Here is a 17,766-nt window from a genome sequence, read left to right as displayed (position 1 = left end):
ATGGTAGGCATTTTTGAGGAAAAGCACTTTATCTGTTGTTTCTGTATGATTATTTAATGCTGAATCCATTTCTGCTGTATGCCATGCTGTAAAAGTTACAATTTAGTCATAATTATTGATTAATTAGCATAATTATTGATTAGTCGCCCAAAGTCAGAAATGGCTATCAGTTTCCTATTTATCAATATTCTAAATATGATTGTTTGGTATCATTGTAAAGGGGACCTTCTCAGCTTTCATTTAAGCCCATGGGTGTCTCTTTCTGACAAACACAGAGGTCACATGACCGCCTTGAACCATAAATTACACACATTTTCCCACATTTTTCTCCTAAACTATATAGTTTCTTTTATCCCTGTGGGATCAAGGGATATCAAGGACCCAAAACACAACATCCACAATACCTAATGTCCGGAAGCCCTAAAGGGCCATACATAAATATATTTTATTTCCTCCGTTTTCTCGTGATAACGAGATAATTCCTCCGTTTTCTCGTGATAACGAAATAATTTTCCTCCGTTTTCTCGTGATAACGAGATAAATTTCCTCCGTTTTCTCGTGATAACGAGATAATTTTCCCCCGTTTTCCCGTGATAACGAGATAATTTTCCTCCGTTTTCTCGTGATAACGAGATATTTTCCCTCCGTTTTGAATGAATGAATGAAACGTGATAGGCCTGAGATTTCCATCATACATGACATGTCATGCTGACTGACGTCTCCTTGGACACATAAAGCAGGGGTCACCAATCATGTGCCATGGAGGGCCGAGAGGCTGCAGGTTTTCATTCCAACCAAGACCTCCACCAGGTGATTTCACTGATTAGCTCCAGGTGATCAGTGAAATCACCTGGTGGAGGTCTTGGTTGGAATGAAAACCTGCAGCCTCTCGGCCCTCCATGGCACATGATTGGTGACCCCTGACATAAAGCATAAAGCTATTTCAGCCTGTGTCAGGCCTTGATTGAACAGATAAGTGATGCAGTGATCAATATTCTCCTGCTCCTCTGACATTGCTACACTTGACTGATGTTCCCTGCAATAATTTAATAAGACAATCGCTTTGTTTTCTCGAGATCTCGATTTAATTATCTCGTTATCACGAGAAAACGGAGGAAAATTATCTCGTTATCACGAGAAAACGGAAGAAAAATATCTCGTTATCACGAGAAAATGGAGGAAATTTATCTCGTTATCACGGGAAAACAGAGGAAAATTATCTCGTTATCACAAGAAAACGGAGGAATTATCTCGTTATCACGAGAAAACGGAGGAAATAAAATATATGTATGTATGGCCCTTTAGGGCTTCCGTACTAATGGACTTTGAGGATTCAGGAAATGTATGATATACCCATACTATTTCTTTGTGAGAGGTTATTGTGAGCCTTAAAATAGCAGTAACTGACTCAGGCCCATTCACCTCCATTCATTCTCCAGCATTACGTAAAAACGACCTCACCAATTGTTTACTGTAGATATAATGATATTATTACTAATACAAATGTAATAATAATCAAAGGCCAGGTAGACATTTTTCATCAATTTAATTAGTAAAAATTTAATTAGTAAAAATTAACTGAACGTGATAATGATTGGATCAAAACAGCAGTGCATTACAATTTTTTTGTGATCACATTTTTTTTTCTTCTTCAGTGCATTACATATTCATGCAAAGGTCACTTGACTTTCGGCACTGACAAGACCTGCTGGAATGTGTTTAGGCAGCACAGTGATCTACTCAATGGGCTTGGTGAAGGTCCGGAGGTGAATGACTCCACCATCATAGATGCAGAAGTGTTCTTCTGCAAATTATAAAATTATATGGTGCAGTCAACACAAACATCATCACTGAAGTCTGTTTGGACATGTTTGTCAAGAGCATGACCATAGAGAGACTGCCACCCACCAGAGATGCTCTGAACTTTCACATCCAGCGTGTTCACTTCCAGACTTTGGTCTGGCGGCAGGCCCACTTGCAGTACCCGGTGCTCCCACCCCCTGAAAATATGGGATGGAAGATGGAGGACAATGCGCTTGTTCCTGAACTCATGTCACTGCCTGCAGTTCCAGATGCCTGTGAGGAGCTAGTGACCTGTGGCTGCACAACTGGATGCCAAACCCATGCACTGCATCTTGTCAGTGCATGGGTTAGGGAACCCAGTAATCTGTGACCCGTTACATGTCGAAGGCGAGCCTCCTGACACCGACAGAGACCGAATCAGTTCTGTGAAAACCCACCAACCTGTTGTGTTTGTGCCGTGTGGCTCCATGAGCAAGGCACCAGCCCTGCTGAGGTTGGGGGTTCAGTTGCTGGGAGGCCGTATGAGACACCGGGAAGTCCTCTGAATAAAAAGCATCATCACATGACACAAAGCGTGCTGAACTTCCTCCGGTCTCATCGTCGCGGATCTTCTCCTCGACTCGGCGTCATGTGATCGTCGGAAAACCAAAACCCAAGAACAAACGCTTCCCTCAAAAACTCCGCCGCCGCCGCTCTGCGTTTACACAACAAAGGAAGCTCTCTCTAATTACACCGCCTGTCAATCAGGACAGTTTCATCCTCATCAGTTTGGCAGCAGGATGTCCTCAAGCCAAACAATGAGGCTTTTGTTGTCATGGCGATGAGGGGTTTCCATTGTCATGTGACTTTTCTCACATTTTAGCTGCAAGAAAGTTGAGAACAAAGACTCGATGCTGTTGAACCCTCTTTAACTTCAAAATTTCCTCAGACAGTTTCATAAATGCATGCAGTGTGGTGATCTAAACCCTGTGGGCACGACACTTCTGTGTTTCTTCATGAATTTTAAAAATGTAAGTCCATGAATAAACACAGAGAGCTTCTTAACTCCCCAAACTGGGAAACTGAAACACTTTAAAACCGTGTATTTTGATCCCTGGTGTTCTTATTCTTATATATATATATATATATATATATTAAAAAAAAAAAAAAAAAATACTGCACTCTTCGAGGTCAAGCTTTCAGGCCCATCGTTTTCCCTAAAAAAAAAAAAAAAAAAGAAATGTCCAAGATGTCAAGATTCAAGATTTTTATTTGTCACATGCATGAATGTACATGTACAGCAGCAGTGAAATGTGATGGCAACAACTCGGCACTGTGCAAGTAAAATAAAATAAAAATACAAATAGAAAGTATATATACACTCCTATATACAAGTATAAACATAAAGTTTAATGTAATATAATAAATAGGCAAATGAATGGAATGAATGGCATATTTACAGTCCAGTAGGTGGTACTGTTTGTGGCCCCCCACCCTTGGCAGAGGAAAGATCCCCTAAAGCAGTGTGTGTGTGTGTATGTGAGTGTGTGTGTGTGTGTGTGTGTGTGTGTGTGTGTGTGTTGTGAAATGTGCATGTGTGTATCCAAAATACATGAGAAGAAATAGCCCAGTTTCTCATCTTGTGGTCATAGCACCATAAAGCATGACATCATGCATTACAGTCCTTAAGGATTGCAAAGTGAAGTTAATTATTATTATTTTCCAGCTGACTGCACCATTTCTCATGTTTGCTGCTGCTGTTTTCATTGTCAGCAGCAGAAGGTAAGAAGATCAGAAGGTCAGAAGGTAAAAACTTTGAAGGATGACAGGAGGAATAAAAACACAATAACAGACGTTTTACATGAACTGAGCAAAATGCTGTACTTTGACCTCATACTGCGCAAAAAATGATAATATATCAAAATCAATGTTGTTACTAATCACTGACATACGAACTGTAATCATCAGAATAATATATAAAAAATCACTTAGAATTTTGTATATGGAAAACAAAATCATGTTTTTTTTTTTTGTTTTTTTTTAATATACAAAACTGGCATTTCAATGGTTAACATTTTACAAAAGAATTTGTATTTGGAGGACATTTGTCATTAGAGCTGCAGAGTCACATTTTGGGTTTTGGAATAATTTTAAGCCCACAGCGTTGTTTCAGTGAAGTTACTCATAATATTATACTACTGAATGTCTCAGGCCTCATTTGGAAACTATAGTGAAGTAAAGTGCCGCCCCCTGCTGGAGAAGCACTGACATTACCATCCTCTTTCCCCTCTGGGAGCTGTGTACAGTGCAGTATTATCATGAAACATGCTCCATTAAAAAGCAAAAGGCCTGCACTTATTTTTTATTTACACATCATCAGCGTTATTGTTACTCCTCTTTGTTTTGTTTGTACATAGGGAAATAACTCTGAATATTTATGGTTTAATGTGCTAACAGCAAAAAGTCCATTTGAAGAGGAAAATGAGGAACGCTTCACGAATTTGCGTGTCATCCTTGCGCAGGGGCCATGCTAATCTTCTCTGTATCGTTCCAATTTTAGTATATGTGCTACCGGAGTAACACAACCACCAGGGGGAGCCGTGTGATTTATATAGGCTGCCATACGTTCTGCTTTCTCAGTCATGGTTTGCTCTCAGTTGAGTCCAGTCTGCTCTGCTGGAGGCTGCAAAGCATGCTGGGATGTTAATGCAAAGCAGCTGGGGCGTCGGCCCCTGAGGATTGGTCGGCTGCAGGAGACAAACCAACGGATCAAATTCCTGCTGCCCCTCCTCCCACATTCCCTCCAGAGGGAAGCAAAATGGCACCACATGTCAGAAAGAAGACGTCACAGCTGCTTTGCATAAAAGTCCCAGCATGCCTTGGGGCTCAACTAAGGATGACACGCAAATTCGTGAAGCGTTCCTCATTTTCCTCTTCAAATGGACTTTTTGCTGTTAAAAAACGGCAGAGAAGTGAGTTTTCCAAGGTTTTCCAGGTGTTTTTGGCTCAATCCTGTGACAGCGCCCCTAGTGGCAGCTTCCTGGCCTCACAAAGGACAAAGAACGGTGTTGCTATTTGAAAAAATTACTGAGATTTGATTTTTTCAAACAAAACTCTATGGGCTCTAGCTTCCCGGTGCAGCGCAGTGAGGCGCAGTGAGGCGAACCCCCCGCAGAGCTAGTTTGGACCAGCGCAACCCGAGGGGCGCACAGTTTGGTATTTTGGCAGAACGTGTTGAGCCGAGATGGGAATGGCGTTGCAGCTGGGGGAGGCGTCGACAGATTCAGGGAATCTGCGCAAGGACTGCCCCGTCCCTCCTACCGGCAGAAGGGAGGAGAGAAGGCGTGGAGTGGGTTTGACACAGCCGATTCACATTTAACCAATCAAATGAGCCCCTGTCCTCGCCTTTAGAAGGCGTAATGAACGTTTACAGAATTGACATGGAGGTCTATTGCCGCAGGCGGAGCGGAGCGGAGACCGGCGAGCAGTGCGGACACGTCACCAAAACCTCACAGGCAGGCTTCCGTAATGTCAGGCACATGAACAATGCAATAAATACCGAAAAAAACACTATTCAATGCTACGATCATAATCAGCACATACATATATCTCCATATCAACTGTCCCGTCACAGCTGATGTCAGATCAAAGGAGATTGGCACCGTTTGTGCTGATTGTGAGGTTTTGGTGATGTGCGCCTGTCAGCCAAACTCCCACTGCACCGGCTCCGCTCTGCCTTGCGCTGAAAGTAGACCTGGATTCATATGGTGAGCTTTGAGCGCACCTCGGCGAAGCCTTTTGGCACGAAACTGTCACTGCTGCCACTAGGGCCGCTATCAGACAAAAGAGCCAAAAACATCTGGAAAACCTTGAAAAAGTCCAAAGGAAAATGAGGAACGCTTCACGAATTTGCGTGTCATCCTTGCGCAGGGGCCATGCTAATCTTCTCTGTATCGTTCCAATTTTAGTATATGTGCTACCGGAGTAACACAACCACCAGGGGGAGCCGTGCCCGTTCTCAGTCATGGTTTGCTCTCAGTTGAGTCAAGTCTGCTCTGCTGGATGCCGCAAAGCATGCTGGGACTTTTATGCAAAGCAGCTGTGACATCAGCCCCTGAGGATTGGTCGGCTGCAGGAGACAAACCAACGGATCAAATTCCTGCTGCCCCTCCTCCCACATTCCCTCCAGAGGGAAGCAAAATGGCACCACATTTCAGAAAGAAGACGTCACAGCTGCTTTGCATCAAAGTCCCAGCATGCATTGGGACTCAACTAAGAGCAAACCATGACTGAGAAAGCAGAACGTATGGCAGCCTATATAAAGCATACGGCTCCCTCTGGTGGTTGTGTTATTCCGGTAGCACATATACTAAAATTGGAACGATACAGAGAAGATTAGCATGGCCCCTGCGCAAGGATGACACGCAAATTCGTGAAGCGTTCCTCATTTTCCTCTTCAAATGGAGTTTTTGCTGTTAAAAAACGGCAGAGAAGTGAGTTTTTCAAGGTTTTCCAGGTGTTTTTGGCTCAATCCTGTGACACCGCCCCTAGTGGCAGCTTCCTGGCCTCACAAAGGACAAAGAACGGGGTTGCTATTTGAAAAAATGACTGAGATTTGATTTTTTCAAACAAAACTCTGTGGGCTCTAGTTTCCCGGTGCAGCACAGTGAGGCGCAGTGAGGCGAACCCCCCGCAGAGCTAGTTTGGACCAGCGCAACCCAAGGGGCACACAGTTTGGTATTTTGGCAGACCGAGGTGCGACGAGATGGGAATGGCGTTGCAGTGGGGGGAGGTGTTGACAGATTCAGCTTGGTGCAGTGACAGTTTCGTGCCAAAAGGCTTCGCCGAGGTGCGCCCAAAGCTTGCCATCTGAAACCACGTCTACTTTCAGTACAAGGCGGAGCGGAGCCAGTGTAGTGGAAGTTTGGCTGACAGGCGGGCAGTGTGCACACGTCACCAAAACCTCACAATCAGCACAAACGGTGCTAATCTCCTTTGATCTGACATCAGATGTGATGGGACAGTCGATATGGAGATAAATATATGTGCTGATTGACATAGTAGCATTGAATAGTGGTTTTTGTCAGTATTTATTGAGAGTACGTGCGCCACCGTGCATGGCGCGCCAAAATTGCAAAATCCACCTGGCCACACCCAGTTGGCAAAGTGCAGCTGCGCCCCCACTTCGCCCGGTCTGTGAAACTAGAGCCCCATGTGTTTGACTTTTGAGTGTCACAGCGCCCCGTAGTGGCGACTGGCAGGCTTCATGGCAACAGACAAAAAAATAACTGAGATATGAGTTTTTCATGAGATGTTCCAAGAAATCTCCTCTTATTGCAGATGCAAATAATTTAACCTAGAAATTGTGTCATTTTGGAGACAGTTTCACCAAGAAATCTGGTCCGACAACAACACAGCATCAGAGCTGCGTTCAAAGGCGGGCTTTAGGGGGCTGTGCCCGTCCTGATCACCAGCTGGGCTCCCTGAGATAATCTGTGGTCGGTGCCGTAGGAGTATGTGGTGAGGGGGGCACTCCTCAGCGCCATCCAATCCCTGTACACCCAAAGCGAGAGCTGTGTCTGGATTCTCGACAGTAAGTTGGACCTGTTTCCTGTTGGTGTTGGCCTCGGTCAGGGCTGTGCTTTGTCACCAATCCTGTTTGTGATTTTCATGGACAGGATATCGAGGCGTCGTCACGGAGGAGAGGGGCTGCAGTTCGGTGGGCTGAGGATTGCGTCGCTGCTTTTCACAGATGATGTGGTCCTAATGGCATCATCGGTCTGTGACTTTCAGCACTTACTGGACCGGTTCGCGGCCGAGTGTGAAGCGGCTGGGATTAGGATCAGCACCATGGTTGGCCATGATTGTCAGCAGGAAACCGGTGGAATGCCCACTGCAGCTCGGGAAGGAGTTCTTACCCCAATTGAAGGAGTTCAAGTATCTCGGGGTCTTGTTCACGAGTGAGGGAACATTGGAACGTGAGATTTGCTGGAGAATCGGAGCAGCAGGGGCGGTACTGCATCCGCTCTCGATCTACCGGTCAATCTTCATTCCTACCCTCACCTATGGTGAACAGCGATGGGTCATGACCGAAAGAACAAGGTCAAACTGAAATTGGAATGATACAGAGAAAATTAGCATGGCCCCTGTGCAAGGATGACACGCAAATTCGTGACGCGTTCCTCATTTTTTCCTCATTTGATAATTTCCCAGTTTGGGATCAATAAAGTAAATCTATCTATCTATCTATCTATCTATCTATCTATCTATCTATCTATCTATCTATCTATCTATCTATCTATTTTCTTTTGGACTTTTTCAAGGTTTTCCATGCTTTGCATGCTCCAGCAGAGCAGACTGGACTCAGCTGAGAGCAAACCAAACAAACAACAGACTGCCGTACTTTCATTATAAACCGACTTTTGATTATATCGAGTGCTTATCGGATAACCGCTCTAATTTCATATCTGGCCATCGTGCCTCTCTGCTCTGCCGCTCTGACCAGCTGAAGCAGCAGCACCCGAGCAGCAGACAGATGTCACTGACGTAATGACAGTAATATTTTCAGCGAATCAACAATCATAGAAAATATAACACATCAGACACTGGAGTGGATTAGAGCCTATGTAAGACTTGAGCTTGTTTATAGTCACAAATGAAGTGGAGATGGAGAAATGGAGTGGAAAAATTTACAACAGAAAACAAGTCAGATTTGGCGTGAGATTTCTCTCTTGAGCGTCAGAGCGTGAGATTGAGGCTGAATGTGTGACTGTCACGGCCAATGTGTGAGAGTTGGCAACCCTGCCAATTGACACCTCAACCACCCGTAAAGTTTCCACAGTGGTCGCCAGATGGGTGGCTACATCATTACAATGTAATATTGCAGTTATGCCAATCTGTTATTTGTTGGGCTTGAGTTTATAATTTCAGCCTTTTTTTTTTTTTATTATGTGCACATGCTGCATTAGCAGAAAGTAAGTATTTGTCTACTCCCATGTTGATATGAGTATTAAAAACTTGAAAAATATCTGTTTAAGGTAGATTTAGAACAGATCAAAGATATGCGATTAATTTGCGATTAATCATGATTAACTACGGACAATAATGCGATTAATCTGATTAAATATTTTAATCGATCCGCAGCCCTACTTTTTACATGTGTTCATTTTTTTATTTCTACATTTGTTGCTGCAATATTTTGTTGGATTAGTGCACATATGTAGACTTAATGCACATAACGCACATGCTTTTGATACAGCTTTATACATAATTCACATACTTTTTTTTTACAAAGTTGCAAGGCACATATTTTTATATTTCTTATTATTTTTTATTTCTTTTAATTCTCCTCTTGATAATTCGAGCAACCGCAACCGACCCAATTTCCCCTCTGGTATCAACAAAGTGTTTCTGATTCTGAAACAGATTTAGCTTTGGGCCATCAAAATAGTTTTATCACAAGTTCAGATACACAGGATTTTCATTTCAACAGGAAATAGCTGATTCAGAGTCAGATTATGGAAAGCACCTCCATACTGCTGAGATAAACATGTCAAGTGAAGTTCATGAGCGGTTTGCACAACCACTCTTGTATTTGCGACTGAGACTCGGAGCAGAATGGCCGCAGTCGCACAGCTCGTCTTCCTGCTTGTTGCTCTCACTGACGGCATTGGTGCAGAGCAAACCATCGAAATCTTGTCAAAGGATGACATTTATGTCTTCAGGCCCCCCCGTGCAGCCAACTTCTGCGTGCTGTCCAGATCCACCGGTGAGGAGACGCTGATGCTGTGGAACACCTCGCACTCATCGCCCAGGAACTCGATGCTACCTGAAGACCTCAGGGAACGCCTGCAGGTCAGTGAAGACGTACATGACTCCTTTTATGTGATCCACAATCTGACTTTCTCAGACTCGGGCCTGTACCGAATGGAGTGCTGGACCGAGGGCAACATGACGTACCAGAGGATCACCGAGGTTACTGTTTGCGGTGCCATAACTGAAATGAGAACTGCCTACACGAGTTTTGATGGGACACTGAACCTGACATGTGAAGGAGCAAATGACAACCTGACGGTCCAGTGGCTGTCTGAGGCTTTTTCTGGTTGGACCAGATTATTTGGGGATGATGACAAACCTCTGATGGAAAACAGAGGAGAAAAGCTACAGGTGGTGAAGGACCACTCCTCTCTTCATTTCACCAACTACAGAGTCAGTTTGTTTGAACTCTACACCTGTCTGGTGATGGACAAGCAGCAGTGCATCAGCAGTCATCCTGTCGAGGTAGACTTACAGAAGAAGATCATCTACCACCGGGTGGGAGACGGTGCTGTGCTGCAATGTGACGACTCTGATTTTAGTGACGAGCAAAGATGCTGGAATACATTCAGTGAGACGGTGCGCAGGCTGTGTCAGAACATCCCTGGGCTCTTCAGTAACGTCACCGACCGAGGAGGAGCACAGACGAATTCGCAGGACGTAAAGGTCAACCAGAACTTCTCCCTGGTCTTTCCGTCTTTGACACTCAACCATACAAGTGTAAACATGTGCTTCTCCATCAGTGCTCAACACGCAGTTTACTTCCTGGTGGTGTGCCCTGACTTTGCCCCGGCAGATGTACAGCTCTTCTCGAAGGGAGATGAGGTCACTCTCAGATGCGACCACGATCACGATGACAACATCATGGTCCTGTGGTTCAGGAAGAGGGACCAGGTGGAGGGCCTCGTCTATGTATCACATCCTTCCTTTGGCGCAAACAATCTCATGCAGGACAAAGGTTTTGAAGGCAGAGTCAAGATGTCCTTCCCCGAGAAAAGCCTCATTATTTCTGACGTCTCGCTGGAGGACGGAGGGGAGTACTGGTGTGCAGCTGTCAACAGGACCGGCAAGAGGCTGTGTGAGTCAGCCGCCAAGACGCTGCTGGTCCACAGAGACCCTTTTGGGGTTTACTCCACCTTCTACCTGGTGAGGTCCCTGGTGCTGAGTGGTGTCCTGCTGGTGCTGTGTGCCTCTGTGGTCGCTGTGATCCTGAAGACCAGGAGAAGACAGTGACCTTCAGTCATCTGGACTAATCTAGGAGAGAGAGAGAGAGAGAGAGAGAGAGAGAGAGAGAGAGAGAGAGAGAGAGAGAGCACAGACAGTCTTTGTGAGGGAAAAAACAATCAGGTCTTTATTAATGTAAAAGTATAATACCATATTTGCAAATGTATAGAGGTTTGTAAATATGTTTTTCCAGGCTTGAACACATGCGCTTAATGGCTCATTAATGTGTCCAATCCAATCCAATCCAAATTTATTTTTAAAGCACACTTAAAACAACCAGGTTGACCAAAGTGCTGTACATAGGGATAAAAGACATCAGAACATAGAAGAAACATAAAATCATAAAAAGAAAACGCAGATACATAAAAATGTAAAAAAACATAAAACATAAAAAGTGTAAAAACATGAAACATAAAAGTACAAAAACATAAAACATAAAAACATAAAACATAAAACAAAACATAAAAATATAACAACCATAAAATACAAGATTATACAGCTCTCAGGCTGGGTTAAAAGCCAAGGAGTAAAAGTAAGTTTTGAGCAGTGATTTAAAAACCGGCAGGCTGGGGGCCTACCTTACATAGAGAGGCAACTCTATGTGTCATTTAAGTCGGTTTTAAAGTTTTGTACACAGGTTTGTAAAGTAGTATCAAGCGATTTGATATTGTTGTGTTTTGGTGTGTGTTTATTGTTTATTAGGATCCCCATTAGCTATTAACATTCATTTAACGATTATGCAATCACCATTCTTTTAAATAATTAAATAAAAATAGGGAAAAAAAAAGATGCTACAGTAAATAAAGATAGAATCAATTTGAAATAAACCAAAATCACGTACAATACAAGAACTTGTTGTGCCTCTGGGGATTAGTACAGGCTTATTTGCATTGAGTGTTGTTTTAACTTTTTCTTGAAATTAAATTTTGTACTAGTATTGTTTATATAATTAGGCAATGAGTTCCATCCTGTTATAGCTCGATAGATAACAGTAGATTTAAGTAGTTCTGTTCTTGGTTTGGGTGGTTCAGTATAACCTGAACTGGCTTGTCTGGTCATGTGGTTATGTATATCTCGTGAATATTCAACTTGGTCATATAAATGCTGTGGTTGTCTTGTCAATTATAACATTTCAGAAAAATGTGTGGATCTGTTGTGAGATTTGTGTGTGTGCAGTAGGGATGGGCGTATCTTTCCTGTGGTATCAATATATCGATATTCATGCGCTACTCATATGAACTGGGGGTGCGTGCATAACTTTCAGCTGTTTTAGATAGCTTACTTCACTTACTATGTGCCGAGACACCCCTGTGCCTGGCGGTGTACTGAGCTGGCCCGTGTCACGTGACAGGAAACCTGAGACATGGTTTCCTGTTGAATGGTGGAGCCGGAGGAACACACAGAAAATAATGGCAGACAGAAAAAGAAGCTTGGTGTGGAGTTATTTTTCACCACTCGACAAAGTGACAGCAAGGTGCCAAGTGTGTGATCAAAAAAAAAGTTTCACATAGCAGCAACACAAGTAATTTTTTTCAAGCATGTTAAGACCACACATGCGGAGAGCCACAGTGAGCTTGAAAAAAGGCAGGCTGCCGTTAACGTCCAGCCTTTAGCGCCACCTGCTGTCCGGCAAAAGACCCTACAAGAGAGTCTGCAAAGAGGCCAAGTGTATCCAGGTACAGACAGTTACCTTTGCCAGTGTAGTGATAAGGACAATAAATATTGAAATCTCAATCTAATTTTTACAGACACTTAAGGTGAAGAGGATAATTATATCCAATATTGTACAATTGCTGATTACTTAAAACATGCTTTGGTTTTTGAATATTTTGCTTAAGTAATCATGCAAAACTTATGTGAATATGCATATATGTTAAGAAGTCTGAACACTTGATTAACCCAGGTACATCCCTATTTGATTATGTGGATAAGTAAGAGGCAAAACTTCTATTATATATTTTCCATAATATATGGTATTAGTGGTCTGTATTTGTTATGTGACCTGTCTTAAATGTAATAATATTTTGAATGAAAAAAATTGCCAATAAGAAATTATCAATATCGGTATGAGTATCGGTATCGATGAAAATGCAAGAAAAAGTATTGGTATCGTATCGAATCCTAAAAGTGTGGTATTGCCCATCCCTAGTGTGCAGCTGTGCAGCTCCACCTTCCAGGTAGGGGGCGCCAGTGGCTTCCAGTCTTGGTCGGCCTCTGGAACTGGATTTCCTCCCCGTCTGTATGAACCAAGAAAGTGGAAACTGCACATTATTTTGGTACTGAAGAGATGGAAAGGCTTAGCCGCTGATGTGGATTAAATGAAATGGAAAATTAAAAGCATTTTCTTTTATTTTGTCCTTTATGTCATGATTTAAAGAAGTAATTGTTTGATAAGATTAATGGGGAGGATCTTGATTATTTTAATATTTGCCGTTGCAGATTGTTTGGGTGACTAATGGTAACAAAGAAAATATACTGTATGTTGTTTAAATAGGAATAATATCTTGAAGTCTGTTGTCTGTGTTGCTACAATTGTGTCATGTAATCCCATGTGGAATGAGCTATTTAGATGACATAACATTAAAATAAATACTTAAAAAAAATCATTAATTCATTCTATTGGTATTCAGCTAGACAGCAGTCAGATCTTCACCTCCCTGCACATTGCAGCGGCAGAGGACAATTTGTAGAAAGATTTAGAGGTACCAAATGATTTAATCATTATTATTTGGTGAAATCATCGTCCTCCTTCATTTCTTATAGATCCCTAAAAAAACATTTATTTTCAGCAATGATTTTTGATATAATCTAGCTTTTTCTACATCTTGATTTACCTTCATCTCACCATGTTTTACTTGTTTTGTGATCATTTCTAATACATTATCATTATGATTAGTAACAACAAAAACACCACCACCACAAACAACAACAACAAAAATAATAATGATATTTTGCAACTCTTATGATGTTTTTTTTAACTACATTGTAGAGTAACAAACCAGAAGTCATGCTTCGTCTTGGAGGATTCATCTCGGTGTTAACTTGAATGCATCTCTGCAGGTGTAACTAAGTTAGTTAAACTAAGTTAATTAAACTAAAAACTGAGACTATGTGTAAAAAAAAAAAAACATTTTAGTTTAACTGAAATAAAATATAAAAAAATAAATGTTAGACAGACTAACTGAAGCCATACAGTGTTCTTACTAAACTAGACAAAAAGTGTGCTTAGTTTTGCTGATGGTTATTGAGACTGGGACGTGGACATGACTGGGAGTCACTGCCTTCACAAAGTGAAGAGCTAATCTGATTAGAATAAAGATTAGAATAAAACAACTAAGAGCAATACTGAAACTCAACTCCAACTCAACATTTTCACACAAAAACAACTGAAACCAGCAAAGCAGCAGCACCCAAGCAGCAGACGGACATCACTGACGTAATGACGGTAATGTTTTCGGCAAATCAACAATCAGAGAACACATCAGACATTGGAGTGGTTTAGAGCCTATGTAAGACTTGAGCTTATTTATAGTCACAAATGAGTACACATGATGAGTGGGAAAATTTACAATAGAAAAGTCAGATTTGGCATGACATTTCTCTCTTGAGCGTGAGAGCGTGAGATTGAGGCTGAATGTCACGGCCAATGCATGAGAGTTGGCAACCCTGCCAATGGACACCTCTACCACCTGTAAACTTTCCACAGTGGTCGCCAGATGGGTGGCTACATCATTACAATGTAATGTTGGAGTTATGCCCATCTGTTATTTGTTGGGCTTGAGTTTATAATTTCAGCCTTTTCTTTAATTTTTTAGTTTGTGCACCTTATTTTTTTTATTTTTATTTTTTTTGTTACATCTTTTGTTACTTGGAGATTCTGGACAGTATTTGTCATTGCTGCAATAATAATAAACATGCTGTATTAGCAGAAAGTAAGTATTTGTCCACTCCCATGTTGATATGAGTATTAAAAACTTGAAAAATATCTGTTTAAGGTAGATTTAGAACAAATTTTAAAAAAAATTGCGATGAATTTGCGATTAATCATGATTAACTATGGACAATCATGTGATTAATCTGATTAAAGAAAAGAAAGATGTCACAGCTGCTTTGCATAAAAGTCCCAGCATGCTTTGTGGCCTCCAGTTTGATTGTGATGCGGAGACATTTTCTGTGGAAAATGCTGGTGGTGGCCCAACTGAGAGCAAACCATGACTGAGAAAGCAGAACATATGTCAACCTTTATATGAAACCTGGCTCCTCCCAAAAGCTGTGTTACTCTGGTAGCACATATACTAAAATTGGAACGATACAGAGAAGATTAGCATGGCCCCTGCGCAAGGATGACACGCAAATTCGTGAAGCGTTCCTCATTTTCCTCTTCAAATGAACCTTTTTTCATCAAAAAGTGTCTAAGACCTGACTTTTTTTTAAGGTTTTCCAGGTGTTTGTGGCTCATTTCTGTGACAGCCATGTTAGTCTTTAGTCCATGATGCATTTTCTCCTCCAGGTTTCATGATGCATGAGTCAGTCTGAAAGCTATATAGGCCACAGTTTTATTTGAACACCCACTGCCACTTTGGTCAATCATTTTAAAAGTTCAGCCACTTCTGTTTTAAAGAAACGCCCCCTGCTGGCTGGCTGCAGTATAGGTCATAAACCTTCCACCCCTCTGTGTTATCAGATGGGACAGGGGGACAAACTAAACAATCAAGCTGAAGAAATGAAACTGTCCTGATGAGAAACAGCCAAAGAAAAGTCACCTAGTCGGCCCGGTCGGTGCCGTTTCCACGCTCTGATCACTGAGCAGCACAGAGACGGTAAGAACCAACAGGCTCGATGCTGTGTTGCTGTCGGGACAGATTTATTGGCTAAATTTTCTGCATCTGGATTAAGAGGAGATTTCTTGGAATGTCTCATGAAGAATTCAAATCTCAGTTAGATTTTTGTCTGTTGCCTCGAGGCCTGTCAGTTGCCACCAGGGGGCGCAATGACACTCAAAAGCCAAACACACATGGAATATCTTTTGAAAAAATCATTTCCCAGTCATTCTTTCACAAAGGAACACCGTTCTTTGTCCTTTGCTACTACAGTGAGGTAAATAAGCTGCCACTAGGGGTGCTGTCACACAAATAAGCCAAAAACACCTGGAAAACTCTCTTCACATCTCAGCCGTTTATTGACAGAACAAACTCCATTTGAAGAGCAAAATGAGGAACGCTTCACGAATTTGCGTGTCATCCTTGCGCAGGGGCCATGCTAATCTTCTCTGTATCGTTCCAATTTTAGTATATGTGCTACCAGAGTAACACAGCCACTAGGGGGAGCCGTGCCCTATATGTAGGCTGCCATATGTTCTGCTTTCTCAGTGATGGGTTGCTCTCAGTTGAGTCCAGTCTGCTCTGCTGAAGGCTGCAAAGCATGCTGGGACTTGTGACGTCAGCCCCTGAGGATTGGTCGGCTGCAGGAGACAAACCAAAGGATCAAATTCCTGCTGCCCCTTCTCCCACATTCCCTCCAGAGGGAAGAAAAATAGAGCCACATCTCAAAATTATGAAGAAAAAAAAACCCTAAAAAAAAACAGAAGATGCGATACAATTTGGAGGAGGAGCAAAAAAAAAAAAAAAAAAAAAACTCAAAATACCGAAGAACTGAAGCCTTTGGTGAAGCTGTTGGTGGGGAGCAGCTCAGCCACACAGTCACAGTTACATGACAGGGTGAAGAGGGTGGCACACAACCATCTTCCCCATCCAAGTCGGTTGCTGCGGGTTCCCAGCAAAATCGACGCACTACTTCCTCCAGAGGGTTGGGCTGGAGTCCCAACAGCTGAAGAAAGCTACAAAGGACTCAGCTGCAGCATCTGAGACCAGCTCAAGATGGCTGTGGCTGAAGAGAGCCACAGCTGGAACGCCCCCTGCAGGTGAAGGCCAGTCAGTCTGTGCTGCCCCACTCAGGTGAGGTGTACAGGTCAAGGGGCCAAACACCTGTGAGCCTGAGATCCCAGCTGACGATGCAGAAGGGTTTCCAAGAGTATAGATGCTCCAAGGAGAACCATCATGGAAGAAGATCTGCATCACCATAGTTTGTGTACTTCCTGCAGTTGCAGCTTGTAGCAAAGCATCTCTGATTTTTACTTCATCTTATAGCAGCTCAGCCGCACTTTTTTATGGAGTTACTTCAGTGTCATTTTCCTCTTGAAATACAGTTTTTGTCATCAAATGTGATATGACTTTGATGTGACTTTTTCAAGGTTTTCTTGAAAATGAACAACAATGAATCCATAAAAAGGAGTTTTTCTTCATAGTTTTGAGATGTGGCACCATTTTGCTTCCCTCTGGATTTAATGTGGGAGGAGGGGCGACAGGAGTTTGATCCTTTGGTTTGTCTCCTGCAGCCGACCAATCCTCACGGGCTGATGTCACAGCTGCTTTGCATAAAAGTCCCAGCATGCTTTGCGGCCTCCAGCAGAGCAGACTGGATGCAACTGAGAGCAAACCATGACTGAGAAAGCAGAACATTTGGCAGCCTACATATAGGGCACGGCTCCCTCTGGTAGTTGTGTTACTAAAATTGGAACGATACAGAGAAGATTAGCATGGCCCCTGCGCAAGGATGACACGCAAATTTGTGAAGCGTTCCGCATTTTCTTTTTAAAATGGAGCTTTTGCTGTTAAAAAACGGCAGAGAAGTGAGTTTTTCAAGGTATTCCAGATGTTTTTGGCTCAATCCTGTGACAGCGCCCCTAGTGGCAGCTTCCTGGCCTCACAAAGGACAAAGAACGGTGTTGCTATTTGAAAAAATGACTGAGATTTGATTTTTTCAAACAAAACTCCGTGGGCTCTAGTTTCCCGGTGCAGCACAGTGAGGCGCACTGAGGCGAACCCCCCGCAGAGCTAGTTTGGACCAGCGCAACCCAAGGGGCACACAGTTTGGTATTTTGGCAGA

At 42.7% G+C, this 17,766-nt stretch overlaps 7 non-coding genes across 7 annotated transcripts; 4 read left to right on the top strand and 3 right to left on the bottom strand.

The window, feature by feature from the left end:
* Positions 1–4,259: 4,259 nt before the first annotated feature.
* On the bottom strand, positions 4,260–4,365 carry LOC115377206 (U6 spliceosomal RNA). Its single transcript, XR_003929955.1, has one exon. It is a non-coding gene; the product is annotated as a U6 spliceosomal RNA (small nuclear RNA).
* Positions 4,366–5,667: 1,302 nt separating this feature from the next.
* LOC115377205 (U6 spliceosomal RNA) lies at positions 5,668–5,773 on the bottom strand. Its single transcript, XR_003929954.1, has one exon. It is a non-coding gene; the product is annotated as a U6 spliceosomal RNA (small nuclear RNA).
* A 355-nt stretch (positions 5,774–6,128) lies between these two features.
* Positions 6,129–6,234, top strand: LOC115377200 (U6 spliceosomal RNA). Its single transcript, XR_003929950.1, has one exon. It is a non-coding gene; the product is annotated as a U6 spliceosomal RNA (small nuclear RNA).
* A 1,634-nt stretch (positions 6,235–7,868) lies between these two features.
* Positions 7,869–7,973, top strand: LOC115377243 (U6 spliceosomal RNA). The gene has a single exon (XR_003929990.1). It is a non-coding gene; the product is annotated as a U6 spliceosomal RNA (small nuclear RNA).
* A 7,120-nt stretch (positions 7,974–15,093) lies between these two features.
* On the top strand, positions 15,094–15,199 carry LOC115377226 (U6 spliceosomal RNA). The gene has a single exon (XR_003929974.1). It is a non-coding gene; the product is annotated as a U6 spliceosomal RNA (small nuclear RNA).
* Positions 15,200–16,027: 828 nt separating this feature from the next.
* Positions 16,028–16,133, bottom strand: LOC115377228 (U6 spliceosomal RNA). Its single transcript, XR_003929976.1, has one exon. It is a non-coding gene; the product is annotated as a U6 spliceosomal RNA (small nuclear RNA).
* A 1,228-nt stretch (positions 16,134–17,361) lies between these two features.
* Positions 17,362–17,468, top strand: LOC115377239 (U6 spliceosomal RNA). The gene has a single exon (XR_003929986.1). It is a non-coding gene; the product is annotated as a U6 spliceosomal RNA (small nuclear RNA).
* The last annotated feature ends 298 nt before the right edge of the window (positions 17,469–17,766 follow it).

This window comes from Myripristis murdjan, chromosome 18 (genome assembly GCF_902150065.1).
Source record: "Myripristis murdjan chromosome 18, fMyrMur1.1, whole genome shotgun sequence".
In the NCBI taxonomy this organism is placed as follows: domain Eukaryota; kingdom Metazoa; phylum Chordata; class Actinopteri; order Holocentriformes; family Holocentridae; genus Myripristis; species Myripristis murdjan.
This window is presented reverse-complemented; position numbering and strand designations above follow the sequence as displayed.